This window comes from Pseudoliparis swirei, unplaced genomic scaffold, assembly GCF_029220125.1.
Source record: "Pseudoliparis swirei isolate HS2019 ecotype Mariana Trench unplaced genomic scaffold, NWPU_hadal_v1 hadal_26, whole genome shotgun sequence".
Taxonomy (NCBI): Eukaryota; Metazoa; Chordata; class Actinopteri; order Perciformes; family Liparidae; genus Pseudoliparis; species Pseudoliparis swirei.
In genome coordinates this window covers 606,793-611,856 of record NW_026613262.1, presented here as the reverse complement: position 1 = coordinate 611,856, position 5,064 = coordinate 606,793, and the positions used below count along the sequence as shown (strand labels likewise).

Sequence of the window (5,064 nt, the reverse complement as noted above, 5' to 3'; positions counted from 1 at the left end):
TGTCCGGAGATTAAGAGTTTTCCGTAGCTGGACATGCAGAATACGAGCAACTAAATGATGGTCAGTGGCTGTTAGACTTGGCATTTGTAACCGATCTGACAAACATGTTGAGTGACCTGAATCTAGAGCTGCAAGGAAAAGACAAAACAGTGATCAATATGATCAGCTCAGTTAATGCTTTCAAGAAGATGAAACATATCTCCTCAAAGCTGCAGCGCCATGATTTCCGGAACCTGAGTCAGAGCTGGTGATGCAGGAAGCCCTGTGTGCAGCTTGACAGTGCACGCTACACAGAGCAGATTGACAATTGTCTGTCAGAGTTTGACAGACGCTTTCAAGACTTTTCTTTGCTCGAGCCAGTCGCCATTCATGTGCTATCCTGTTCAGGAAGATGCTGATGTTGATTCACTGCATCAAAAATTGCAACACTGTTTCACCTGAACTCTTCTAGAGTGGAAGATGAGATTTTGACTCTACAAGACGACATTGAGCTTAAGTCCAGAGCTCATGGACAGTTCTGGAACTTACTGACAGAGATAAAGTACCCCAACATGAGGACATGTGCTCCCTCCTTGACTGCTTTATTCGACTCCACTTATTTATGCGAGTCAGCCTTTTCCCACATGAAGATGATTAAATCCAAGTACCGTTCCACCATGACTGATGAACATTTGGAAGTGTGCTTGAGGCTGGCTGGCTGTCAGCAGCTACTGTCCGGACTATGCACTGGCTGATTCAATTCAGTGCAAGACATCAAAGTAAACTTGGTAATTACAACAAATGTTCATAGTTAATTATATTTGTGTAATATTGGCTCATGCGGTTATGCAAGTTATATCAACATTCATTGTACATTATAGTCCTCAATATATTTGAAAATAAATACATGTTCCACATTTTGTGGGAAGATCATTTTGACTTGGTCATATCTATGCTTAACAAGGGTGAGCTCCACTTCGCTCCTGCTCGCCAGAGCTCCAAGAAAAAAAGAAAAAATCACTGTGCACGCCCCCCGGCCGGGTCGATCGCCTTGACTTGACCACATAATAAGTAGCTCGCATGCTGAAAAAGTGTGAGCACCCCTGGTCTAGGCTAACTTCTGGTAACGGTGACCTGAGCGAGCCAACTTCAACAACATATGCAAGGCAGAAGTAGTAGAGCATAACACACCAGGTGCATCACACTCCTCCTGTGACCAATGATGCTATAGACATAGTTTCGACCCAGCTCATTTGAATATACGGACACGTAAATGTCACACATAAATAAATGAAGAAATATGTGTGGACACATAAATAGAGATAAATAAATGAAGCAAGACAGAAATGTAGAAATATATTTATTTAATGATGTCCTGTTGAGTTATAACTTATATTTATTCATTCCTGTATTCATTTATTTATTTATACATTTATTTAAGCATTATTTATTTATTCCTCTATTTATTTATTTATACATTTATTTAAGCATGTATTTATTTATTCCTATATTTATTTATGTATACTTAAGTCATTTTATGTCCTCCATACAAAGTGAGTTCAAGAGCAGCTCTGACAACAAAGCTCTGCTTACTGATGACTAACACATCACATTTCCTCCAGCTGCTTCACAATAAAAGCTTTAAACTCTTATTGTGAAACTACTAGAGGAAATAGAGGAAGTGATCAATGAACAGTAACAAAAGCAGGAAAGTCAGAGAGAGACTAAACTGAAAACCACAGATTCAGTTACTAGTTACTAAAGTCCTCCTGGGACAATTTACAGCAGTTAAAGTGAGTTTCTGTGTCGTGGGACTGTTGACAGACAGCCATAGTTATATTGTTAATAATTCATCAGGTATGAAGCGATAAGAGAGGAACTTCCTGCCCGAGTAAAGCTAAAGTGTTGTGTTAATCCTGGTGATCACAGGTGTGAATATGATCAGATGTACTCACCAGTGTTTGGAAGAGACTCTGTTGAGTTGTTGAGAAAAACCTGAAGACGTCACTTTGAATCTCTGAGAGAAAAGCAGAGACTCGTCTCGACTGCAGTGTTTCTGACTCTGAAGTTAACTTTCGTTTCCTGAATGTGACGCAGCACACTGTAAAATGTAATAAGTTAACTTTACTTGAAAAAGGTGAGGAAACCGATTGCCTCAAATTTTCTAAGTAAAGTAGCTCAATAATTTTAAGTTCTTAAAACTACAAATAAATGAGTTTCGGCAACTGATGTAATTGGAGTAAACATAAGTTAAGTCAACTCATAATATGTCAGTTCAGACAACTTAAAAGATACGAGTGAAGGTAACTTAATATCGTTAATCATGTAATAAGTTGACTTTAGTTGAAAAAGGTGAGGAAACCGATTGCCTCAAAATTTCTAAGTAAAGTAGCTCAATAATTTTAAGTTCTTAAAACTAAAAATAAATGAGTTACTGATGTAATTGGAGTAAACATAAGTTAAGTCAACTCATAATATGTCAGTTCAGACAACTTAAAAGATACGAGTGAAGGTAACTTAAAAAACTTTAAGTATGTAATAAGTTGACTTTACTTGAAAAAGGTGAGGAAACCGATTGCCTCAACATTTCTAAGTAAAGTAGCTCAATAATTTTAAGTTCTTAAAGCTAAAAGAAACTAAGTTTAGGCAACCCATGTAATTGCAGTAAACATTAGTATAGTTAACTTAACAATTATTAGTTACTAGGTTAACTTAAAAGATCCAAGTTATATTAAGTAAACAGTACTAATAAGAACTAGTTAACTTTACTAGTCAATGAGATCCCATTACTTAGAAATAGTGAGGAAACCGATTGCCTTAAAATGATCAAGTAAGCTGAACTAAAAACTGTAAGTTGTTGAAACAAAAGAAGGAGAACAGTTACAATGGAAGACAACGTTTATTTAGAAGAAAAACACATGTTTTAAAACTCAAACAACGCTTAAAACGCTGGACATGTTGCCAGATTAGGTTTTGTAACGCAGAAATATGATGAACACAGCGTTTTCGGCATTTGCTAAATTTCACAGAAAAACAACAAAAACAGACATTTTCTATAAAAGAGTTCCATTGGAGATAGAAGGGTGAAGTTCTCGGCCTGACTGCACATCATGAACACAGTCCCTTATGGCATCAGTAGATTTTGAGTGATTGTATTTTAGGGTTTTGGTCCAAGTGGGAAGCACTCTATGAATAAATTCAGAAGGTGTTCCTCACTCGTTGAGGATACTCCAAATTCAGGGTAACATAAGTCCGAAGAGTAGCCACAGGGCATGGGAAGATCATCACGGTCACCCATCACGACTGCTCCTCCCAAACAACGGCAGTAGCTGTAGACTCAGGTCCAGCAGTGAGGAGGCCACGATGTCTTCCAGCACGTCAGGTCCCAATGGAGGTGTGGGACGTCCAGAAGGTCATCAGAGTCCTAATAAGAGCAGCATAAAACACAATTACATGTCAAATTTCACGTTGCATTTCTATGGTAGAACACACAATGGTTACTTGGATTCTGATATTTGATAATCAAGTGAAAGATGCTCAGGAGTGAGCGATGATTAATTCATTGATCATGTGATTCACTGAATGATTGCAAAGCTAATAATAAAGAATATGAATTATCATATTTACAAATAGGGATATTTGAATGGAACAACAATAATAGAGCAAATGTAAACAACAGAATGTAGAAGGGCCTGAGAACAGGTGGATGCAGTTGCATCACAACACACCCCGATCAGGACCCTTTGGTGGCATCTGCTGTGTTTCCATAGGGTCAAGTCGAAGCTTCACGCCATCCTAAACTCACACCTTCAATAAAGAAAGACCAAAGTTTAATCGTGGGCAACCAACCATATTCGTGGTAAACATCCACATTTCTTTGTCACTGCTGCTTTGAAATGCTACCCACCACAGGAGGCTGAACAGGTACCTACCATCTTCAGCCGTCACACCTGCATCATATTGGCTGCTCCTGAACCTCCTGTGGCAGTAGAGCGAGCATATTGCCCAAAAGCAACAAAGAAATAGCGATAATGTTACAAGTGAAAACCCTTTTTTGGTAACAGGAGATATTAGTAGAACCCCTCTACCATCATGCAGACATGTGAAGGTGTACAGATGCCCATTTAGGTGTGATATGATTTGTAATTATTTATTTTGAAGGCCTTTGGGTTTTGAATGGGGTGACTAGAGAGCTGCAACTGGAAAGACGGGAGATCCCACTAAAAGGGCCCCAATCAGGGATAAGTGAATCAAAAAGTAGAAGCACTGATTGGAAGAGAAGTAGCCAATACCAAAAGATTAACAGGCAGAACACATGAGATAGATTGGGCATCCTGTGGTGTGGAATTAAATAATTTTGACTAAAGTCTACTTACAAATTCTTGAAGAAGTCTGCGTTGTTATCTCCAAGGATGACGGGAGAGCCACGGAGGACTGCTGTTCACCTCCCAGTCACATCTGTACTCTAAAAAAACATTTTAAACACACACAATTCACAAGTGTTAAAGGACAATCATTTGACAGCTCTGCATGCTGTGACACTAGTTTATTAACCACATAAAGAAAAATGACTGCTTGAGAAACTTACCCCAGGTGTGACTTGTTGCAGATATTCAAGTTTCTGTCCGACACTTTCCCCCTCTGGGTCTTGAACTTCTCCAGGAAGCGAGGAGTGTATTTGTCGAGATCTTTGAAGAACTCTGATTGCAACTCAGATTTTTGCTTGATGTTTACAGAACTCAGAAGAATCTAACGGAAATTGAAATAAATTAATATTTAGTCATATTAGACCTACAGTAAACACATTACAACATACTACATCACACTGGGCAGAAAACTAGTGGCTTCTAGATTGAACAGATTACATCAGCTCCCCTCATCGTTCCTTCATGGTCGTCACAGGAGACACTCTGAAGACATGGACTCAATCTGGCAACGCCCATGTGTTATGCAGTACTGTAGAAGAAAATAAGCAATACTTACAATTCATTGCCAGGTTTTCAAAGCCTACAAAAGAAACAACAAAAGCAATTAGTCAAACTGCAAATAACTCCTCGAAGATGCATTTTTACGGCAAAAGCCATC

The 5,064-nt window shown here is 38.6% G+C and overlaps 1 long non-coding RNA gene across 3 annotated transcripts; it reads right to left on the bottom strand.

Annotated features, from left to right (window-relative positions):
* Positions 1 to 3,380: 3,380 nt before the first annotated feature.
* LOC130191081 (uncharacterized) lies at positions 3,381 to 4,726 on the bottom strand. Of its 3 annotated transcripts, none has more exons than XR_008831102.1 (5): positions 4,568 to 4,726; positions 4,356 to 4,444; positions 3,908 to 3,958; positions 3,708 to 3,786; positions 3,381 to 3,403 (listed from the first exon to the last, which is right to left on the bottom strand). It is a non-coding gene; the product is annotated as an uncharacterized LOC130191081 (long non-coding RNA). The 3 variants fall into 3 exon arrangements; XR_008831103.1 differs by having other exon boundaries at positions 3,912 to 3,958; XR_008831101.1 differs by lacking the exon at positions 3,908 to 3,958.
* Between the last annotated feature and the right edge of the window lie 338 nt (positions 4,727 to 5,064).